Raw genomic sequence first — 25,605 nt, forward strand, 5'->3', positions numbered from 1 at the left:
CACACACACACACACACACACACACACACACACACACACACACACACACACACACACACACACACACACACACACACACACACACACACACACACACACACACACACACACACACCATCCACCTTCACCTCCTTTCATTCTCAACTCTTACCTCTTTTGTTCTCCTCCCCTTCACTCTTCCCATTTCATCTCCATGTTTCTCTTCCTTTCTCTTTATCTAATCTTACTGCGGCTCTCTTACATCTCACTTTCCTTGTCTCCATCATTATCCTATCCTCCACTCCTCCTATCCTATAACAGTTCTTTTGTTTCTCCCTTCCTCCATTTTCTTTTTTCCTCTTCCATTACGCTTTCTTTGATCAGCTTCCTTCCACTCACTTCCCATTCACCTCTTTAAATTCCTCCTGCTGTTTACTCTCTCCGCCCACTCTTCTCCGGCTCGCCTCTCTTCCGAAGCTTCATTTTATTCCTCCCCCTGTTTTCCTCCTCCATTATCTTCTCACTCTCCTTATCATTATCAGTAAAATGTCCCGCTTGTCAAATCTGTCCCTTCACTTATCTCGCTCTGAACAGTTTGCACTTATCTTCCCTATCTGTAATCCCTCCACAACTTACTCTTATCTCATAATATTCTCTTATCTATTCCCGTATATTTTCAAGTCGTGGGTAAATTTTCTCATTTCTCTATTTCTCACCTTCATTTACACTCTTCGTTTTCATCCATAATTTTCTTCTCCATGTTTTATCATCTCCAACTCTTCTTACGTTCACCGTTTATCCGCGTATATGTAGTCCTTCTCTTTTATATTTTCTCTTTCCCCTAAAGTATCATCATTGAATTATAATCCTTTCATCGTTAACATGTTTACTTATCGTTCCTATTCCTTTAACTTTTTTTTTTTTTTTGTGCCAGGAAGCTCCATCAAAGGAAGAAAATAAAATGAAAAAAATAAAAATGTTTTCTGAAATGTCGTTCCCAAAAGAGAAAATAGGAAAACAGGAGTAGGAGGACAAAGAGACAAGCTAGTTTATTTTGAGAGACGTCTTAATACTTCTCTTTTGAAACATTGAAGTCTGTGTTATTCATTGTTTTTCTGCTCCCACTCATGTTAATTACTTTTCATACCATTTCCTTCTCCTTTCCTGTCTTCCTTCATTTATCGTTTCATTGTTAATACTTTTTTTTATATAATTCTCTTCTTATCGACCATTCTTCAAGTTCTTACACATCTGCAACACTATATATTTCTTTCTTCTCTTTATCATCCTTCAGTTACTCTTCCATCGTGAAACTTTTCCATGTCATTCCTATTGATCGATCATCCCACTTCCTTTTCACTTGCAACCTTATCTGTATTACACATCATTCCCTCTCATCTCCCTTGCGCGGCTTCCTTCTCCATCTGGCAACCTTTCAATAACTCTCATCTCATTGCAAATAACCCTATCTGTCCTTTCTTCTTATATATCTTTCCATATCATCCTTCCTTTTACCAGAGATCCTACCCATATCACGCCTTATCTTACCCTCTCTTTGCCTCCTTCACCATCTGGCACCTTTCAGTTACTTCCCTCTTTGCAAATACCCTTATCTGTCCTTCTTCTATACATCCTGTCCATATCAAGCCTTATCGTTCCAAGTAATCTCTCTCGCCTGGCCTCGTCTCCATCTGGCCGCGTCGTGTAGAGAGCATGTCAGGGGCGAGGTAAGAACCCCCCTTCCCCCCTGAGGTAGCGGACCGCCCCTATACCTACACCCTCCCTCTTATTGATCTCACGAGTAAGCCACCCACGCGCGCCGAGAGAGAGAGAGAGAGAGAGAGAGAGAGAGAGAGAGAGAGAGAGAGAGAGAGAGAGAGAGAGAGAGAGAGAGGTGGGGTCAAAACAGCTGCCATTTCTCGCCGGGAAGTGTTCTTTTGTTGTCCTTGGAGGAAGAGGAAGAGGAGAAAAAGAATGATGAGTAGAAATAGGAAGAAGAAAAAGAAGAGGAGGAGGAGGAGGAGGAGGAGGAGGAGGAGGAGGAGGAGGAATTTTTTATTCGTATTCTTTATTTTCATCTGGTGTGTATAAACAATGTTGACGTCACGGCTCTTTTGTCCTCCTTTTGTTGCTTCTCAATTTTGCATTTTTGTACACACACACACACACACACACACACACACACACACACACACACACACACACACACACACACACACACACACACACACACACACACACACACACACACACACACACACACACACACAGAGAGAAAGAAAGTAAGAAAGAGAGAGAGAGAGAGAGAGAGAGAGAGAGAGAGAGAGAGAGAGAGAGAGAGAGAGAGAGAGAGAGAGAGAGAGAGAGGGGAGATAAGAATGTAGTATTTATACCTCATTGTATTCATCTCTCTCTCTCTCTCTCTCTCTCTCTCTCTCTCTCTCTCTCTCTCTCTCTCTCTCTCTCTCTCTCTCTCTCTCTCTCTCTCTCTCTCTCTCTCTAATACCTGCTGTGACGCAATTACTTTACTCTCAGGCTTAGCTAACTTACATCACAGCCTGTCACTTTTTCCACACTTACAGTTTTCACTAATATCTTATGTTCATATGTATTACTGTTATTACTTTCTAGGAAGCTTCTGTTTATTTGTCCTTACGTATTTTTTTATTTTTTTTACTTGAGTCTTATTCTTCACGCTTTGCTGTATTCAATTTCTGTATCCCGTGTCTATGTCTCCCTCCCTCCCTACCTACCTACCTACCTCCACTAACCACCACCATTCTCTCTCTCTCTCTCTCTCTCTCTCTCTCTCTCTCTCTCTCTCTCTCTCTCTCTCTCTCTCTCTCTCTCTCTCTCTCTCTCTCTCTCTCTCTCTCTCTCTCTCTCTCTCTCTCTGTGCCTGTCTTTTATTGGGGCGGTGAAATGACTCGTTGTTTGTCAGTCAGTCATCGCTTACTAATGTCTTCTTTTTGATATTTTTTTCGTGTTTATTTTCCTTTTTTTTTAGCGTGTCTGTCTGTCTGTCTGTCTGTCTGTCTGTCTGTCTGTCTGTCTCTATGTTTATCTGTCTGTATATCTTTGTGTATGTATGTCTGTCTAGTCTCTCTCTCTCCCTCTCCCTCTCTCTCTCTCTCTCTCTCTCTCTCTCTCTCTCTCTCTCTCTCTCTCTCTCTCTCTCTCTCTCTCTCTCTCTCTCTCTCTCTCTCTCTCTCGTGTCCGCCTCTCATTAGAATTCACAGAGTGCTTCGTTTCCCTTGTCCTCCCTCGTGTTCCTTCCTCCTATTCCTTCCTTTTTTATTTCACTTCTTCCTCTTCCTCCTGTTTTTTTCTCCTTTCAGCCAGACATTTCTCGTTCCTCCTCATTCCTCCTCGCAGTAAGTCCTTGAAGGGAGAAGAAAGCGATTTTTCTCATGAGGGTGGTTAAAAAAGCGAGTATTTTGAGCTTATGGCGTGCAAAGGCCTCTTAAACTTAGCCAAATGCAGCGCAGTCTCTCTCTCTCTCTCTCTCTCTCTCTCTCTCTCTCTCTCTCTCTCTCTCTCTCTCTCTCTCTCTCTCTCTCTCTCTCTCTCTCTCTCTCTCTCTCTCTCTCTCTCTCTCTCTCTCTCTCTCTCTCTCTCTCTCTCTCTGTCCAGGACTTATTCTGACTTATCCTGGCTTGACGTGGCGTAATAATAAGTGTGAATACGTAGATAGATAGATGAATGGATTGACAGATAGATAGGCAGATTGACTGATAAATACTTATTAGTTTATAGTTTACAGCTTTAATTATTAACAATACATTACAATATTACGCAAAGCTGAAACAGATAAAGTTCAAAGACCAAACAGTCACAGTACACACACACACACACACACACACACACACACACACACACACACACACACACACACACACACACACACACACACACACACACACACACACACACACACACACACACACACACACACACACACACACACACACACACACACACACACACACACACACACACACACACACACACACACACACACACACACACACACACACACACACACACACACACACACACACACACACACACACACACACACACACACACACACACACACACACACACACACACACACACACACACACACACACACACACACACACACACACACACACACACACACACACACACACACACACACACACACACACACACACACACACACACACACACACACACACACACACACACACACACACACACACACACACACACACACACACACACACACACACACACACACACACACACACACACACACACACACACACACACACACACACACACACACACACACACACACACACACACACACACACACACACACACACACACACACACACACACACACACACACACACACACACACACACACACACACACACACACACACACACACACACACACACACACACACACACACACACACACACACACACACACACACACACACACACACACACACACACACACACACACACACACACACACACACACACACACACACACACACACACACACACACACACACACACACACACACACACACACACACACACACACACACACACACACACACACACACACACACACACACACACACACACACACACACACACACACACACACACACACACACACACACACACACACACACACACACTTTCAGAATATCCCTTTCCCTTTGAGTAATACGTAGGTGTTTCATTTCACTCGTCTCATCTTGCTGAAACCTCTTTATGAAATGGGAATGTGATATGCCTCTCTCTCTCTCTCTCTCTCTCTCTCTCTCTCTCTCTCTCTCTCTCTCTCTCTCTCTCTCTCTCTCTCTCTCTCTCTCTCTCTCTCTCTCTCTCTCTCTCTCTCTCTCTCTCTCTCTCTCTCTCTCTCTCTCTCTCTCTCTCTCTCTTGCAATTCAATATTCTCTGTCGCTCTTGTTATGTTTCCCTCCTCGTTCATTGTGGTGCTTCCCTCACTACTGGTGGCAATGCGCTTCTAATCCCGTTTGTGTGTTTGCGTCGGTGTGTTTCCGTTTCAAAGAGTTTCCTGATTCTAGACACACAACTACGTATCACGGCTTCAGTGTGATTTTTTTCATAAACATCAATAGATTATTTTGTGAACTTTACAGTGATATTTTTAGTGTTATAAAAGTTAAAATTCATCTCTGTTACCACAATCTTTATAATTGTCATGATGATCATTATACTAACTATTTACGATATTCTGAATAACAATAACATGAAATTTGGAAGCCATTTGTAATCGAAGAACGAGCTTATAGATGAGCATATAGGTAACATTATTAATACAAGATTCTGCAACAAGGAAGTGGAACCTTAGATAAATCAGTCTTTTTTTGTTTTTTATTCTTGAGTCCGCTTCCTCAAGTCCGTCAATCAATGCGACTACTTTGTTATTCTTAAGTCAGTCAGGGAGTACACGAAGGGCAGACGCATTAAATCTTTTTCACTTTTTATACTATTCGTTCTTTTGTTATTCATACATAGAAAAGTGATGTGAAATAGTCTAAAGTGCTCCAGTTTGAGGATATGAGAAAAGCAGCGAGAGCCTTTCCTCAACTGAGCTGCCTCGGGGAAAGTGTTTCGGGGCCGCGCTGTCCAGCCAAATGCAGCTCAGGAACGCCCCCCCTTCTCTCTCTCTCTCTCTCTCTCTCTCTCTCTCTCTCTCTCTCTCTCTCTCTCTCTCTCTCTCTCTCTCTCTCTCTCTCTCTCTCTCTCTCTCTCTCTCTCTCTCTCTCTCTCTCTCTCTCTCTCTCTCTCTCTCTCTCTCTCCCCAACCCCCTTTTCCGGCTGGCTGACCGTCTGGCCGCTGGCTCTTCGTCCGCTAATGGAAAGACGGCTATCCTGGTTCTAAAACTGTCCCTGAAATCGTGTAAAGTCGAGAGCAAGGGAGAATTCTTTCATCGTAAAAAAATAGGTGCTACTCCCAGGAAGAGCAGCGGCTCGTTCATGGCGTTCCAGGTAGAGGTGGGCGTGAGAACCTGGCACCTGTATCACGTTAGACACAAAATTTTAGTTGGGTATGCGTGGAGGAGAAAGGTGGTGTAGTTTACTGTGGAGCTGTTGAAAAAAAAAAAAAATGTTAGGTGGAAACTCTGAAATTTACCTTAACCTCCTCAATACCACAACACCCATTTAGTTTTGTTCTGGACGTCACTTCAGAATCATGTTAAGTTTACGATGATCTATTTTTCTTTGCCAACGAGTTAAAAAAATCACCCTTACCGACACATCTCCTACAGATACATATACTCTACTCTGACGAACACCCGGTGACTGCATGAACATCGAAAACGGTCAGCGGTAGTGAATGGGTGAAGCTCCCATCTAAAAGGGGGTTTCATGTAATTTATCAGGTAAAAAGAAAAGAAATGAAAGTGAATGTCCTGAAATTCTTTTTAGGAGTTGATGCTGTAGTGAAAGGAAGGGTTTATAAAATGCAATGAGGTCAGAATCCATTGTTAAAAAGTTAGGGAAAGTGTAAATTGCTTTTTCACCCCCTCGTGCTGATAGGGGAAGTTAGAACGATCATGTTTCTAATTAGGTGACGGCGTCCAAGCCTAAAAAGATGGAAAGGAGGAAGGAAGGAAGGAAGGCTCTCTCTCTCTCTCTCTCTCTCTCTCTCTCTCTCTCTCTCTCTCTCTCTCTCTCTCTCTCTCTCTCTCTCTCTCTCTCTCTCTCTCTCTCTCTCTCTCTCTCTCTCTCTCTCTCTCTCTCTCTCTCTCGCTTTCGTCGCTCTTCATTCCTACCAAGAACCATTAAGTCACCCTCTCTCTCTCCTTTTTTTTAACTTTGTCTCTTTCATCTAGTTCTCAGCTTCACAAGTCATTTTTTTTTTCAGTTCCTTAGCTCATCCCCACTGCCACTGGTCCTTTCACACACTTTTCCAGTCTCTCTCTCTCTCTCTCTCTCTCTCTCTCTCTCTCTCTCTCTCTCTCTCTCTCTCTCTCTCTCTCTCTCTCTCTCTCTCTCTCTCTCTCTCTCTCTCTCTCTCTCTCTCTCTCTCTCTCTCTCTCTCTCTCTCTCTCTCTCTCTCTCTCGCCACTTTTCCCCCGCGGACCTTCCTCCGTTCCGCACCTCTTCATCCTTCTTACCAGTGAACATCTTTTCCCGTCAACATGTCAAGCCGTCACCTCTTCCTCCTCTTCCTCCACCTCTTCTGCCCCTCTTGCCTCGAGGACCGTAAACAGCCTGCGCCTTTCCATCATCCCTTCTCCCTTCCACCTATGCACTTTCCCACCACCGACTTCACCTTAACCGACAGCTGTTCTATTTTTAAGCTACTTCCAAAAGACGCATAGTTTTTCGCTGATCTCAGAGAATTAAAGCGCCGGGGTATTCAACTTGAGCCTCCTTCCCTTCCTCCTTGCCTTTTAGTCCTATTTTTCTACGGCTTCCCTTTATTTCTTTACGCCTTTTCACCAACATCCCACTCCCTCCCGGCAGTCTCGCCCAGTCTTCTCTCAGCTAACAAAGGTCTCATTCGCCCATTCGCCGTACAGAATTCCCGTAAAAATTTCACAAGTTCGTATGATCCAGTTCAATGTGGGTGTAAAAAGTCAATCTTGCACGGGTGGTTGTTTTTTTTTTTTTTTTTTGTGTTTCGTGTTGGGTGCGGGAGATGAGTTTTTTTTTTTTTCGTTTTTTTTACTCGTCTTTTTTTTTTTTTTTTTTTGTCGGTTTTGTTGGTTTGGACAATATTTGGGGAGTGAGTTTCAGTTTACCTTCAGTTTACCTTCGGGATATGAGGTAAATAGGACAGCCCCTACCTGGCGGCCTATCCGCCCCCGTCCCCGCCAGGTCTGTACTCCGCCTCCACACCACTCTATCTCCATCCTTCCACCCGTCACCTCCTTCTTCCACCTGTACTACCCTCCACCACCCACCTCCTTCACTTGTACACCCCCTCTCTACCACACCCCCTCCACCTGTGCTTCCTCTTCCTCCCATCCCTTCCACTTCCACCTTTATCCCCTCCACACCCTTGCACCTCCATTCCCGCCACCACCCTCCACTTCCCCCTGTACTCCTCCTCCTCCCCCCTTTCCTCTTCCACCTCTATCCCCTCTATCTGTACTTCCCCTCCACATATACTTTCCTTCCACCTACCTCTCCCTCCACCTACCTCTCCCTCCACCTACCTCTCGCTCCACCCGTCCCCCTCCACCTGTACTACCTGTGACGCTCTACAAAAGGACCCCATTGGCCTGTGATTGGTGCAGGTGATCGATCGGACCGCAGGACGAATAGGTAAAAATACACCTTGATTATATGCAGCTCTTTTATTTTCTTCCGTTCTTTTCATATATATTGCTGCGGGTAAAGTCATTGCATATAGGCACTGGCGGGCTGATGGCTTTACGGCTCTGCCCCCTGCCACTCCTGATAAAGCCCCTGCTGGTGGTGGTGATGGTGGTGGTGGTGGTGGTGGTGGTATGAAGTATATTATTTTTTTCTTTCTGCGATGTGTGTTTATGGGGAGAGTTGTTGTTGTTGTTGTTGTTTTAATGATGATGCTGAAAAGAAAAATTGCGAAACATTTCTGCGAACTCTCTCTCTCTCTCTCTCTCTCTCTCTCTCTCTCTCTCTCTCTCTCTCTCTCTCTCTCTCTCTCTCTCTCTCTCTCTCTCTCTCTCTCTCTCTCTCTCGCCACACATACATCGAGCTAGTAACTCGAGTGTGTGTGTGTGTGTGTGTGTGTGTGTGTGTGTGTGTGTGTGTCCAGCTGGTCGTAAAATAGGTACAGGTTCATGGTGTTCGAGGAGGAGGAGGAGGAGGAGGAGGAGGAGGAGGAGGAGGAGGAGGAGGAGGAGGAGGAGGAGGAGGAGGAGGAGGAGGTGGCGGCGGCGGCGGCGGCGGCGGCGGGGACGAGAACGACCCAAAATACGCTGACATTTGTGACGCAGGCCTGCCTCTGTCCGCGATCCCAAAATAGTGCTGCGCTGGAAATCGATACGCGACTCTCGGATCAGACTGGATAACGAGGCATCTCCACAACACGAGATGAACACACACACACACACACACACACACACACACACACACACACACACACACACACACACACACACACACACACACACACACACACACACACACACACACACACACACACACACACACACACACACACACACACACAGGAGTAATTCTTGTGTACGTTATATAAGCTTACTCATAAAACAGATCATATGTGTTATAAAACATTGTATGTGCAGGAGAGAGAGAGAGAGAGAGAGAGAGAGAGAGAGAGAGAGAGAGAGAGAGAGAGAGAGAGAGAGAGAGAGAGAGAGAGAGAGAGAGAGAGAGAGAGAATGTTTCAGTTTTTTACCACTAACAACAACAACAACAACAACAACAACGGGAGAGATATCAACAATAATTGACAAAAAGTTTCAGTGGGATACGAGAGTTGCGGGGGAGAGTGAAAAAGTGTCGAGAGAGAGAGAGAGAGAGAGAGAGAGAGAGAGAGAGAGAGAGAGAGAGAGAGAGAGAGAGAGAGAGAGAGAGAGAGAGTCTAGGTAGGGGACTATGGGAACAAGTTTTCATATTTTTTTCCGTGTGTGTGTGTGTGTGTGTGTGTGTGTGTGTGTGTGTGTGTGTGTGTGTGTGTGTGTGTGTGTGTGTGTGTGTGTGTGTGTGTGTGTGTGGTTGGTACATTCCACACCTTTGTCTCCTTTTTTCTGTCTGTTTTTTACACAAATAACCATTAATACAAAGTTTTCACACTGTCAGGACAAAATTATGGTTTATGAGGGAAGTTCTCCGTTTATTTGAGCTGCGGTTATAAAGTAATTCTGCCTTTACATCATAGAAATCTGCTTCAAAAAATACACAACATATGCATTATGGAAGTATTTCTCTCTCTCTCTCTCTCTCTCTCTCTCTCTCTCTCTCTCTCTCTCTCTCTCTCTCTCTCTCTCTCTCTCTCTCTCTCTCCTGTTGTTCTTACATAATACAAATATACTTAGAAGTTACGCAAACACTCAATAGAAGCTTAAATCTGCCCCTTCCCCCGCCCTCTCTCTCTCTCTCTCTCTCTCTCTCTCTCTCTCTCTCTCTCTCTCTCTCTCTCTCTCTCTCTCTCTCTCTCTCTCTCTCTCTCTCTCTCTCTCTCTCTCTCTCTCTCTCTCTCTCTCTCTCTCTCTCTCTCTCTCTCTCTCTCTCTCTCTCTCTCTCGCTCTGTATGCATGTATTTTTTACCACTGGACTCCTAGAAATAGACACACGACCTCTTGGAAAGTAGCTAGTAAGTCGATACATAATTTCTGAAGCTGCCCTTTTCATCCCTGCACTGGGGAGCAAGGGAACAGAGAGCATCCCTCGCAGTGTTGCTCAAACTTTAATCATCACTTGCACCACCACCTTGCGTCGCCCTATCTTCCTCCTGGGACCAAGAGTTAGGGAACTTTGTCAGCCTAGAAGCAGATGATGTGATGGGAGCGCGAAGGGATGAAGGGAGAAATGAGCTGAATGAGATTGAGTTAGGCAATTGAGGTCCGTTGATGAGAGATGGGAAGTGGGAGGAATATTGCATGAAGACAAGTTGAAAAGAGTAATGGATGATGATAGTGATGAGTCTGAACTGATGAGAATAGATAGATGTGAAGGAAAGTATGTTTGAGGTGTGAGAAGGATGAGTATTGGATGACAGGCATGAGACTGAAGATGAGTTGAAATGAATAATTGGTAGTGATGAGTCTAAATTGATGAGGATCGGTGGATGTGAAGGAAAATATGCTTGAGGTGTGAGAAGGATGAGTTGAAATAAGTAATGGGTGAAGAGGTGGATGAGACTGAATTGGTGAGAATGTTAGATACGGGGGAAATTATATTTGAGAAGGAGTGTGAAGGACGAAAGTTGAAATTAGTAATTAATAATGGAGATGGGACGAAAATTATGAGGATACTTAGACGTTAAGGAAAATATGTTTAAGGAAAAAAAAAAAAAGACGGAGAAATTTATAGTGAATGAAGAGAAGCATACATGAATGACTAAGGAGTGCATGCAAATTATATGAGGACCAGAATGACACATAAAGATAAGAAAAAATAAGAGTTCCAAGGGAATGTGAAGATGAAATTCAGAGAAAAGTGAAGAAAAAAAGCAGGAGAGAAATAAAGAAATGTAAATGAGTGGAAGTAAATTAGGACGAGAAAGAGAATGAAGACTGGAATGCGAATGAGGAGGAGGAGAAGGAAGAGGAGGGCGAGAATGAGGAGGAGGAGCAAAAAATAAAGAAGTGAAGTAAATGCAAAGCAGGAGGAGGAGGAGATAGACAAGAGAGTGACAACTGTGACAAAAAGGAACGAGGCGTAGGAGGAAGGAGGAGGAGGAGGAAGAGGAATAAGACGTGAACAAGGAGGAGGACAAGAAAGACGAAAGCGGCAAGTAGGAGGAGGAGGAGGAGGAGGAGGATAGGGGAGGAAGATGGTGGGAAGGAGAATATAAAGAATGAGAATAATATGAACGGTAGGGGAGGAGAGGACAAGAAATTATGATGATGAGTAGGAGGAGGAGGAGGAGGAGGAGGAGGAGGAGGAGGAGGAGGAGGAGGAAGACAATCTCAATAGTTAATTATTTCTTGGAACTGAGAGGTTTCAGTGTGTGTGAGGCGGATGGACGGACACACACACACACACACACACACACACACACACACACACACACACACACACACACACACACACACACACACACACACACACACACACACACACACACACACACACACACACACACACACACACACACACACACACACACACACACACACACACACACACACACACACACACACACACACACACACACACACACACACACACACACACACACACACACACACACACACACACACACACACACACACACACACACACACACACACACACACACACACACACACACACACACACACACACACACACACACACACACACACACACACACACACACACACACACACACACACACACACACACACACACACACACACACACACACACACACACACACACACACACACACACACACACACACACACACACACACACACACACACACACACACACACACACACACACACACACACACACACACACACACACACACACACACACACACACACACACACACACACACACACACACACACACACACACACACACACACACACACACACACACACACACACACACACACACACACACACACACACACACACACACACACACACACACACACACACACACACACACACACACACACACACACACACACACACACACACACACACACACACACACACACACACACACACACACACACACACACACACACACACACACACACACACACACACACACACACACACACACACACACACACACACACACACACACACACACACACACACACACACACACACACACACACACACACACACACACACACACACACACACACACACACACACACACACACACACACACACACACACACACACACACACACACACACACACACACACACACACACACACACACGATGGAGGCAAATATTGACACCATAACATATTCTACCTTTATTTTAACTATTTACTTATTTATTTATTTGATACCATTAAGAAGTCAGGTAGCAGGTGAAGTTCGTACATAACATTCCCCTTCGTGACATCAAAACACCCACAGGAACCTCCCTCGAACACTTTTTAAGGCAACATGTCCCTCTTTTCCTTTGTATCGAGCCACTCCGGCCTCTAACAACATTTAATAGACAATTTCTGCCTTGCTCTCCTCTGCGCCCACTCCAGCCAAAGGTCACGTGGTTAATCTGTTTCACGGCGCGCCAAAAACAACATACACAAATTAAAAAGAATCCTACTCGAAATTGAGATGGATAGGGAGGGATTGTGTGTTATTAGATTCTGAAACACGTGGACTCAGAATAGCAAACCCTTCTGGTATGATACAGCTGGTAATATTCTCTCTCTCTCTCTCTCTCTCTCTCTCTCTCTCTCTCTCTCTCTCTCTCTCTCTCTCTCTCTCTCTCTCTCTCTCTCTCTCTCTCTCTCTCTCTCTCTCTCTCTCTCTCTCTCTCTCTCTCTGCAACAGGTCGCTGGTACTCGTCTCCTCCTCCTCCCTCCCCTCTCCCTTCCTCATCTCTCCCTTTTAACGACCTCCCACTCTCCCTTCTCCATCTCTCCCGCCTCTTCTCCATTTCACTCCATATTGTCACCCATTTCAGTGCTCTAGTTGCGTCTCCACACGGCCGTGTTCTGTCACTGGCTTGTCTCTCCCCATCATTGTTGTCTTCTGTTGTGTTTCATCTTCATATCTCTCTCCTTCGTGTTCCATTTCCTTTGCGTTCCTTTCTCTTTTTCATCTTTGTTTTTTTTTCGTTTTTTGTTTTTTTAGTTTCGTTTCTTCTTTTTATTTCTCTTGATTTGGTTTCCGTCTTCCTTCCTTCCTTCCTTCCTTCCTTCCTTCCTTCCTTCCTTCCTTCCTTCCTTCCTTCCTTCCTTCCTTCCTTCCTTCCTTCCTTCCTTCCTTCCTTCCTTCCTTCCTTCCTTCCTTCCTTCCTTCCTTCCTATCTTTTCTTTTTCTTTCTTTCCTTCCTTCCGTCTCTCCATTCCTTCTTTCCTTTTTCCTATCTCCTTTCCCCTTTTTATTATTTCTCTTCCTCCCTCCCTCCGTCTATCCTTATCTTCCCTTCCTCCTCTCCCATTCCCCTCAAAGTAACAACACCGGTCGGAGAAATAAAACCGCTTTCGTGACTGTCAGAATACCAAGGCAGCATACTGAAAGATCCTCCTGGCCTGCTCGCTTTAATGGTGTCTTTAGGGGTAATCCTTCAGAAGCTGCTACTCCGGTCTTAGGGAGGACAAGAGGCGGGCTGCGAGTCTAGAGCGCTGGGAGAGAGAGGACAGAGAGACAAGAGGACACAGGGACAAGAGGACACGGGGACAGGGAGGGCTCCGGAACGTGGTTAAGGGGACAGTGGGAGAGTAATTGCGTGCTGCTGTGTGGGAGGGATTCAATTATGGGGTGGTGGGAGAAGTGGAAGGTGGCTTTGTAAATATATTTTGTTCTCTTTTCCGTGCCGTGCAATTGTCGCTCTAATTCAGGACGGGGTGTTTTGACGGTGGTGGTGGTGGTGGTGGTGGTGGTGGTGGTGGTATACTGTTATGAAGTGCGTGTTTGGTGGTAGTTTTGCTGCTTGTTGTACGACTGTTCTCTGGTGCTTGGATTTTTTTTAATTTTTTTTTTGGTGTTTATATTGTTAGTTTTATGACGTGCCTGGCAAAGGGTTACAAAAAAAAATAAATAAAGCAAAGAGAAGAAAAATTGTAACTGTCGGAATTAGCACTTCAGTGGGCTTTTTTTTTTTCTGCCTTTTGTAACCTCTTGCATAAAAATGATCTCCAGTTTGGTGAATATCATGTGGTTATGCTGTGGTTGGCAAAGGATTACAAAACTAGAAAGAAGAAGAATAACAATTGTAGGTCTCCAGATTGATAAATATATATAAGGTTTAAAGGTTTTGGATGATCCAGTTGACTTTTATGTAGGGACTGACACCGCCTGGACACGTTTTTCCACTCATTTTGTTACCCTTGGCCGGTGCTTCTCTTACATAGAAAACAAACAAACAAACAAAAGCCAGCCATGTCACCCAAATTTTTCCTCATCACATTTAAGTTTGCAACACACGCCCACACAAGCGCCCATCTTGTTCATTGCTCCACAAATCGACGAACATAAACAAGCGTTCCAGTCTCGTTAGCCAATCTATTTTTTTATCATCTTGAAACTTGTAATAGGCGCCTGGATGAGTGTTTATCCTGTTAGGAAGGATGTTAGGAGCGGGGAGGTGGACTCGGGGAGGCATTAATTAAGTTTCCGGAGGTGTAGGCAGGTGGGCGCAGGTGATTACGGCCTCTGAGTTGCTAATTAAATGGCGTCCTCCGTGGCGTTGTCATTATTATAAAAATTTACCCCACTGCCCGCCATCTTGGAAGAGAGAAAGACGTTCTATTTTAAAACCATATTCTAAAAAGCGTCTGGCCGCATCTCCACTATTTTCAAAGGGCTCTAGATGACAATACACGGGATTTTAAAGATGTTTTTATGGTTCTAGTGACAGATTAACAATATTTCTTCATTATCAACTGAAGAAACACTCTTGAGAACCCGTCTAAGCATCTCAGTGATCTTAGAAAATAATCGTGGTGAAAAAAGAGCAGCTTTTCTCAATATGAATCAAGTGTGGGTGATATTGAGGGCGTAAGGAACTGCAAGAGTGAGAGTTCGGAGAAGGGTGAGGAGAGAGAGAGGGAGACAGTAAGGTATTAGTGATAGATGAGAATGTTGTAGCGAGGTAGTGATTTATTAGTGGGAGTTGGGGAGGATGTAGGGAGGAGGAGAGAGAGAGAGGGAGAAAGTGAGGTATTGAAGAGAGATAGGGAAAGTTAACGAGTGTATAGGGAAAGTTTCAGAAGACGGGGCTTAGGAATAATGAAAATAAGTGTTAGGGAGAAAGAGATAACGAGTGAGGGGTAAGAAAAAAAAACGAAAGTACAAGTGAGATATATTTTTCAGAGAGATGGGAGGAAGTTTAACGAGAGATAGGGAGAGATAACTGACGGGGCTGTGCAGTAGGAGAAATGTTCTGGTGAGATGAGACGGAACACTTGGAGGGAGAGATGAGAGATATTGAGTCAAGTTGGAGCGAGTGATGAGGAAGTTAAGGAGGAAGATGGCGAGAGAGAGAGAGAGAGAGAGAGAGAGAGAGAGAGAGAGAGAGAGAGAGAGAGAGAGAGAGAGAGAGAGAGAGAGAGAGAGAGAGAGAGAGAGAACGATGATTGGAGTGGCGGTGGGAGCGAGGGAGATGGCGGTATATACTGAGGGTCAAGAGGAGTGATGTGGATGCGTGTGGACGGAGGAAGAGGTGGAGCGGAGGGTGTGGTGTGTTGCTGAGAAAGAGACGTAAGGAAAAGGAAGGAGTGTAGAGCGAAGTGGACAAGGAAGAATGGGAAAAGTTTGTATAAGTATCAGTAGAGAGAGAGAGAGAGAGAGAGAGAGAGAGAGAGAGAGAGAGAGAGAGAGAGAGAGAGAGAGAGAGAGAGAGCATCTTATCGTACCCAACTAATTAAAGAAGAAAACATTAACGAAAGAAGCGAAGTCATTACAACTCCGAAATTAGAAGACTTGAACAAAACTGGGTATCAAATTCACTTTAAGAAGAACGCGATGCAATATGTGAAACTCGAGAGAGAGAGAGAGAGAGAGAGAGAGAGAGAGAGAGAGAGAGAGAGAGAGAGAGAGAGAGAGAGAGAGAGTCATTCAGTCTAGAGAGAAAGACGATGAGGCGGAAACAGATATCAAGAACGAAAACCAGAAGTAAAATAAAAAATAAAGAAATAAAGAAGAGAGAAAGAAAGGAGAGAAAGAGAAAAGCTTAAGGGGAGAAAGAGAAGAGCTCGCGAACCAAGGATGACTAAGAGAAAAGGATGACAAGGAGGGGAGAACGGATGGATGATGGAAGAGAGAGAAGGGAAGTGAGAGAGGGACGGAGGGAAAAGAGGAGTAAGGAGAGGCAGGAACGTCGCTATTTCTGTTGTTTCTGACTCAATATTCCTGTGTGAGAATCCCAAGGGAGTGTCGTTACTGAGATCCGTATTGGACGTGAAGGAATTCAGTCGACAAGAATTGGTAGCAGGAGGACGGAAAGGAGACGAGACCAAAGAAAGAGAAGGGGAGAAGGAAAAACGGAACAGAGAATTGAGACGGAACTAAAGAAAGAGAAGGAGTAGGAGGATGGAACTGAAAAGAAACTGAAAAGAAAAAGAGGAGGAGGAGGAGGATGGAGAGGAAACAAGACTATAGAAAGAGGAAAAAGGAGGATGGAAAGAAGACGAAATCATAAAAAAAGAGAATGGAAGGAGGAAGAGGGAAAGGAAATAAGGGCGAAGAAAGAGAGAGAAACAGGATGATGAAAGGAATGCAAGCAAAGAACGACAAGGGGAAATAGAGGGAGGTACTGAAAACGTGAGGAAACGAAAAAGGAAAATGACAAACGGAGCAAACAAGGGGAAAATAAGAAACAGAGGAAGTATGGAGGAAGAAAACGATGGAGCGGGAAGTGAAGAAGTGCAGATAAAGGAGAAACGAGGAGAGGGGAAAGAGAAATGAGGAAAAATTAATTGAACAAGGAAGCAGAAAGTAAATAGGAAGCCAAGGGGGAAAATGGAAGCAGAAGAAACAAGGAAGGAAAGAGAAAGAAAGAGGTTGAGAAGACAAGAGGAAGGAACTGCCGAACAATAGAAAATGGGAACTGTAAACGAATAAAACTAAGGAAACAAAAAGAAAAGAGGTAAATAAGAAACGAAGAAAAGTGGAAGGAGGAGAAGAAGTGAGAAGGAAAAAAGTATACAAGGAAAAAAGGAAGGAGCAAGAAGGAAAAAGAGAAAAAAATGAGGAAACAAAAGTGAGAGAAGGTAAATAGGAAACGAGAAGGAAACTGAAAGAAAAGAAATAAGGAAGGAAAGGAAAAGGAGGTTAAGAAGACAAGAGGGAAACGAAGGAATTTGGGATAGGAAAGAAAACAGGTGGGACAAAAAAAAAAGCCAAAATAGGGAACAAGAGTCAGTGGGAAGGAAAAGAAGGGAAAAAGGAAACCGAATGAGGAAACCAAGGAAAAAGGAGGACCTGTAAATAGAAGAAAAAGGAAAGAGGTAAAAAAAAAAAGGTTAGTGAAGAGACTAAGAAGAGAAAGAAAAAATGGAAAGGGACAAAAACAATAGACAGATGAATAAGAAAAGAAGAGGAAAAAGGAAAAGGAAAGGAAAACAAAGAAGAACGGAGGAGGAAAGGAAAAAAATAGTAAACGGAAGAAAGAAGAAAAGAAGAGGAGCAGGCATAGGAGGACGAAGACGAGGAGAGGAGAGGAGAGGAGGAGGACCCCTGGAGTGTGAGCCGTCTGTCCCTTGAAACAATGGAGGAAAGAAAGGATTGCATGAGGCGCCTCACTGGGAGTGCGTCTGAGTGATGGACCAGGGAGTGAAGGGAGGGCGAAGTGTGATTCTGGTTTCGTGGGTTTGGGGCTGATTCCTCCTCCTCCTCCTCCTCCTCCTCCTCCTCCTCCTCCTCCTCCTCCTCCTCCTCCTCCTCCTCCTCCTCTTCGTCCTACATTTTATTAGGTCTCTTTCTTTAGATTAGATTGTGCTCTTTATCCTAGAAAGCCTCGTAAGGACCTACATAACTGATGCTATTTTATTTTGTGTGTGTTTTGTTTTGTCTTTGTTGTTGTTGGTGGTGGTGGTGGTGATGGTAGTGGTGGTGGTGGTGGTGGTGGCGGCAGTGATGGTAGTGGTGGTATTATTGTTATTGCATTTATTTACGTATGTTCTTGTTCTTCGTGTTCTTTTCCTTCTTGTCCTCTTTCTACTACTACTACTACTACTACTACTACTACTACTACTACTACTACTACTACTACTACTACTACTACTACTACTACTACTACTACTACTACTACTACTACTACTACTACTACTGTTTCCCCTCTCATTTTCAGATAAGACAACACGAGGAATTTTCAGGTACAAGTAAAAAAGCATACACAACATTCAGTTTATTATTATTATTATTATTATTATTATTATTATTATTATTATTATTATTATTATTATTATTATTATTATTATTAGCAGCCTGGAACTCTCACCTTTTCTAATCAGTCATGACCACACAAGCTCTACGATATAACCTCACCCAGGCAGGGAGGGTAAGGGGAGAGATACCTTATCTTATCGGCAGCGTAATGAAGGGTTGGCCTCCACAGGTCCTCTCCTTGCCTTTCCTCCCCTCACCCTCACAATTACCGCCCCTCATCAACACACCGCCTCTTAATCTTCTCTTATCTGTATTTATTTGTGCTGCATCATTTTTTTCTTTGTCCTGCTCCTTCTTTTCTAGTGTTTGTGTGAAGTAGAGGAGGAGCAGCAGGAGGGGAAGGTGTGTGTGTGTGCGCAGGTGTAACTAGCAGACCCGGCTGGTATGACAGTGAAACCATTGCATTTGTTTGTTTGTTTGTTTGTCTGCCTATTTCTCTCTCTCTCTCTCTCTCTCTCTCTCTCTCTCTCTCTCTCTCTCTCTCTCTCTCTCTCTCTCTCTCTCTCTCTCTCTCTCTCTCTCTCTCTCTCTCTCTCTCTCTCTCTCTCTCTCTCTCTCTCACTTTTAATAGAATATTCTTGATCTTCCTCCTTCTGAAACGTTTTGCTCTCTCATAGCTATTTCAAAAGGCTACAGGGGTGACTAGATAAGTTCTCATCGTTCTTTACCCTTACGTGGCACAGAACTCTTGTTAAACTGTCACCAGAACCAAGAAAGACTCCCTTGCAAACCACAACAACCTTGGAAACCTTAACAGCCCTCCACTATATTGATTAGAGCCTGTAGAGATAAGACGCCAGAATGCTTGAGAATGCGGACATTGGAGATTTCATGAGCAGGCGGACAGAGATCACCCGACATAGCAGCATCATCGCAGCGGCGCTAACAATTGCTATAACCACGGTAGTTATTGTTGCACAGCGGCCATCCCCATCCTGACCTGCCATGGCCGGCGCCGAGTGAGGTCGTTCAGAGGGTGTTCCGGTGCTCCTAACAGCTCCGTACATTGGTGACGCGTCAGGGGGAGTAAGAAAGGAATGATCATGTCTAGTGCACCGTTCCTTAGTGAATGTTTTCGTTTTTGTCCAGCCTTCAGAATATTCATTTGATATCCATTAAATTATAAAAAAAAGTAGACGAAAATTAAAGACGAGACTAACAAGGTAAAGGCAAAAAGTAACGAAAATTGAGGATGCAACTATGTAAAGGCAAAAATTGAAGCCACAGAGCGAGATAAAACTAGAGATGCAGAAATACCAGGAAGACAAGAATATAACGGTGGAAAATTCTGAAATAAGAAACATGGAAAGAAGAAAGTAAAAATACGAGTAATAGCCGTAGAATGATATGTGAAAAGGTAAGAATAGAAGACGTAACTATAAGAAAAAAACAAAAAACTGAAGATATAAAACAAAACAATAATAATAATAACAATAATAATAACATAAAAGGCAGGAATATCAACTCGAAGATGAGAAACTTAGAAACATAGAAGGAGAAAGGCAAAAAGAGTAACCATAGATTGATAGCTAAAAAAGGTGAGAATAGAAAGCACAGAAGAAAAAGAATGAGAAAAAAAGTGAAGCTACAGGTGGTTAATGAAGTATACTCGCCAGCAGGTGCCGATGACAAGGGAGATTACATAATTAAAATGCTCCTTTGCTTATTTCGTATTTCTTTGTCATACTTTTCCTTCCCTTATCAAACAGCCGTCTCGTGCACGCGTCGCTCGGCTCTGATTAAACGAGGAGGAGGAGGAGGAGGAGGAGGAGGAGGAGGAGGAGGAGGAGGAGGAGGAGGAGGAGGAGGAGGAGGAGGAGGAGGAGGAGGAAAACAACTTATTTCATGACTTTCTTCAGGTCTTCCTTCTCTTGTTTTCCCATTACCATCTTCCTCTCACTCTCTTTTTTTCTTCCTTTTCCAAATAGTATTCTTATTTTTCCCTTATCTTTCATTTCCTAGCTTAACTTTTTTTTCTGCTCTTCATTTTCTTCTTCGCTGCCCAGCTTCTGTCGTTCTTGTCCTTGTTTTTGTTGTTCTTCTATTATCTTTCTTCTAGTACTTCATTCTTCACCAGTTTCTTCGTATCTTCTTTCTTTCCCCTGTTATTTGTCCTTCTCTCTCTTTCTTCACTTCATCTCTCTTTCTTTCTTCCTTTCCCATCCACTTTCATGAAGCATTTCCTTTCCACATCCTTCCTTCTGTCACCTCATCTTCGTCACCACCTGCTTCTCCTCTTCGCCTTGTCCTGTTTCTCATTCAAGTTCTTCTCCTCCTCCTCCATTTTCTCAAGTTTATCTTTCCACCAGACCAACTTTCCACCACTTCCATCTCCTCCTCCTCCTCCTCCTCCTCCTCCTCCTCCTCCTCCTCCTCCTTTTTCTTTTTCTTCTTTTATTGCGTGTTTGTTGTTGTTGTTGTTGTTGTTGTTGTTGTTGTTCTTCTTCTTCTTCTTCTTCTTCTTCTTCTTCTTCTTCTTCTTCTTCTTCTTCTTCTTCTTCTTCTTCTTCTTCTTCTTCTTCTTCTTCTTCTTCTTCTTCTTCTTCTTCTTCTTCTTCTTCTTCTTCTTCTTCTTCTTCTTCTTCTTCTTCTTCTTCTTCTTCTTCTTCTTCTTCTTCTTCTTCTTCTTCTTCTTCTTCTTCTTCTTCTTCTTCTTCTTCTTCTTCTTCTTCTTCTTCTTCTTCTTCTTCTTCTTCTTCTTCTTCTTCTTCTTCTTCTTCTTCTTCCTTTCCTTTCCCTCTCTCCTGCACGTTCCGTCCCACTCTTCCTCCCGAGCCACTCTTCCTCCGTGTTCATCTCCTCTCTTTCCTTCCTCCTCTCCTCCTCCTCCTCCTCCTCCTCCTCCTCCTCCTCCTCCTCCTCCTCCTCCTCCTCCTCCTCCTCTCCTTGGTGTCTTAACTGGGTGCAACTGATATGAAAAGGTTAGAGTTGACTCCTTGAGAGAGAGAGAGAGAGAGAGAGAGAGAGAGAGAGAGAGAGAGAGAGAGAGAGAGAGAGAGAGAGAGAGAGAGAGAGAGAGAGAGAGAATAAGGTAAAAAAAAAGTAAAAAAAAAATAAATGAATAAGGAAAAGTGGCTGAGACTGTTGGTGGTGGTGGTGGTGGTGGTGGTGAAGGGATGCTACAGAAAAGGATGACTGTGGTGTGGCGGGGACGTGGTTAATGATGGATAATGTGATGGATGAAGGGGTGGAGTGCAGGGCGGCTGACAGGTTAGCTTAGAGAGAGAGAGATAGAGAGAGATAGAGAGAGAGATAGAGATAGAGAGAGAGGCATGGAACTTGAAAACAGAAATGAAAGCAAAACACGGAATAAAAACAAGAGCAAACGAAGAAAAACAAGAGAGCAACATCCGAAACTCTCTCAAATATGAACCCCATTACTGGAAACACGAACAGAAACAAAAATAAATACAGAAACTAATAAAATAAAAGGAAAACAGGAAAGAAAGATGATGAAGAGGGTAGGAGGAGGCGGAGGGGGGAGGGAGGGAGAGATGGGGGAGGGGGGAGAGTCCTTTCCTCTTGCAAGTCAACACTGGCATTGGCTTGTCAACACAATATGGCGGCCGACCATCATGGCGGTAGAGGAGGAGGAGGAGGAGGAGGAGGAGGAGGAGGAGGAGGAGGAGGAGGAGGAGGAGGAGGAGGAGGAGGAGGAGGAGGAGGAGGAGGAGGAAATGGTGAGCCCTCAAGCGAATCAAGGACGGGAGTAGGAGGAGGAGGAGGAGGAGAAGGAGAGGAAGGAATAGGAAGAGGAGGAGGATGAGGAAAAGAAGAAGAAAGAGAGGAGGGAGTAGGAAGAGGAGGAGGAGGAGGAGGAAAAAGAAGATGGGTTATAACAGAAAAGGATGGAAGAGGAGGAGGAAGAGCAACAGGAGACGAGGCAATAAGAGATAAAGAAGGAATATGATAAGAACGAGGATGAAAAGGAGGATGGGATGAATAAGGAGGAGATGACGCGGCGGGAGACGAAGGAGGCGAAGAAGGAGGACGAGGAGGAAAAATATGTAGTACGAAGAATAAGAGAGAGAGAGAGAGAGAGAGAGAGAGAGAGAGAGAGAGAGAGAGAGAGAGAGAGAGAGAGAGAGAGAGAGAGAGGGGGATGGAGGACTATTTTGAGGAAGAGGGAGAGAACAGAATATTGGAAAGAAGATAAAGATGTAGAAGGAGGAAGATATGATAGAGCGAGGAAAGCAGGAAGGAAAGAAGGAAATATGATAGAATGGAAGCCAAAAAATAAAAATGAGAGAACCGATAATGAACGAAAGGTGAAAAAGAAAAGGGGGTTTATGAGAAAAGGAAAGAAAAATAAGAACAAAAAGAAGAAAGGGGTAAGAGAGTAACAGAATCAATGCAGAAAAGGTGAGTAATAAGGAAATGAAGATACGAGAATGACTGAACTTGGAGGAAAACGAAGGAAGGGAGAAAAGGAAAAGGGGAAGAGAGATAAAAGTGAAGTAGGAAAGAGTTTGAGAGGGAAATGAAGAAATGGAGGAGGAAAACGAAGTGAAGGAGAGGGAGAGAGAGAGAGAGAGAGAGAGAGAGAGAGAGAGAGAGAGAGAGAGAGAGAGAGAGAGAGAGAGAGAGAGAGAGGAACACGACTCTATTCTCCTTGAAATTAGATCATAGAAGCCATATGCCCTTCATCCATTACGAGTAAATACGCTCAGCTCACATGAATAACCTTCTGCGCATACACACACACACACACACACACACACACACACACACACACACACACACACACACACACACACACACACACACACACACACACACACACACACACACACACACACACACACACACTGACAATAATGAAAGGAAATATCAAGGACAGTTTGCAATTAGAAAATAATGTAGAGAGAGAGAGAGAGAGAGAGAGAGAGAGAGAGAGAGAGAGAGAGAGAGAGAGAGAGAGAGAGAGAGAGAGAGAGAGAGAGAGAGAATAATGCGACTGTACATGCAATATCTTGAAAGATAATCAACAGAATATAGCTTCCATTTAGGAGATAGGCGCCCTCACTATAGCAACTCCCCCCTCTCTCTCTCTCTCTCTCTCTCTCTCTCTCTCTCTCTCTCTCTCTCTCTCTCTCTCTCTCTCTCTCTCTCTCTCTCTCTCTCTCACCATACTAGAACTGGCGGGAGATGCTCAGGGAAGCGTAAAATTAGCTCATTAACACTATAGCTTTGACAGTAAATATTTTCCGCCTCTGCCGTGATGACGCTCCTCCCCGGTCCTCCCTCCCAGCGGCGACCGGGGGAGGAGGGAATGCCTTGCTGGGGGGAAGTCCGTGTGTCCAGTGCGTGCGTTGTGGTGTTGGTGTGGTTAGTGTTACTCAATGGGGAATTTTTTGAAACGTTTAGTGTTTGTGTTAGTTTTTTTTTGTTATTTTTTTGTTGATGTTTGTGATAGGTTAGTTATTATTGTTTCGTTGTTGTTTGTGATGGTATTGTTAGGTGAATGTGTGTGTGTGTGTGTGGTTTGCTTAGGTTTCTCTCTCTCTCTCTCTCTCTCTCTCTCTCTCTCTCTCTCTCTCTCTCTCTCTCTCTCTCTCTCTCTCTCTCTCTCTCTCTCTCTCTCTCTCTCTCTCTCTCTCTCTCTCTCTAATCCAGGATAATGTGAGTTACTTTACACAAAGCAAGTTCCGCGTAAGGATATTGTGTGTTGATGAATTGCTGTTGACGTTCAGGCCTTGCTTCTCCCGTGTTGGCGTCCTCCTCCTCCTTCTCCTCCTCCTCCTCTTCCTCTTCTCTTATTCCTCCTCCTTGTCCTCCATGTCCTCATCCTCTTCCTTCACTTCACCACCACCACCACCACTACCACCACCACGACCACCACAGCCACTTATGTATACGTACAAGTTTGCAGAATTTCCATAACGGGCGAGACATGAAGGTGGCGAAGAGCGTGATTGGAGAGGCAAATGAAATACCAAAGGGCCAAGCAACTCTCTCTCTCTCTCTCTCTCTCTCTCTCTCTCTCTCTCTCTCTCTCTCTCTCTCTCTCTCTCTCTGCAGTAACAGTGAATGTGACAGAATGAATAAAAGTGGATTGTGGTTGAGTTGCTTAATAACATAACGATATTCTACCTGCCTCAATTGATTGGGAATGACAGGCGAGTGTTCTTGAGGGGCGTGATGGAGGAGATGGCTTGGTGTGGCGGGGACGTGTGAGTGTGTTGTAGTTAAGTTTTAAGAGTATATTTTAAGAACATAAGAACATAAGAAATAAGGGAAGCTGCATGAAGCTACCAGGTTTACACGTGGCAGTCTCTGTATGAGATATAGCTACCTATTTCCACCTGTCATCCCCATCTATAAATCCGTCTAATCTTTTCTTAAAGTTCCCTAATGTCTTAGCACTAACAACTTGATTACTGAGTCCGTTCCATTCATCTACCACTCTATTTGAGAACCGATTTCTTCCGATCTCTCTCTTAAACCTAAATTTTTCAAGCTTGAACTCTTTATTTCTCGTTCTGTCCTGGTTACTGATCCTAAGAATTTTGCTTACGTCCCCTTTGTTATAATCCTTATACCACTTAGACTTCTATCAGGTCCCCTCTTAACCTACGCCTCTCTAAAGAATGTAAATTTAACAGCTTTAATCTCGCCTGGTAAGGAATACTCCTCATCCCCTATATCCATTTAGTCATTCTCCTAACGGAGGTGCGCTGAAGGAGTGAAGGAATTGGGGAGTGAAAGTGATTGAATGATATGTTGGAGTTTTCTTGTTGTCTTTTAGCTTGTGAAGTGATGCTGTGGGATTTTTTATTGTCGTATTTTTTTTTCTTGTTTTCACCAGTTCCCTTTTATTATATGAGAGAACATGAATATGAACACAGACCGGAATTAGAGTTTTGGGAAATAACGGTTAGGT

Source organism: Scylla paramamosain, chromosome 9 (assembly GCF_035594125.1).
Source record: "Scylla paramamosain isolate STU-SP2022 chromosome 9, ASM3559412v1, whole genome shotgun sequence".
NCBI classification, from domain to species: Eukaryota; Metazoa; Arthropoda; class Malacostraca; order Decapoda; family Portunidae; genus Scylla; species Scylla paramamosain.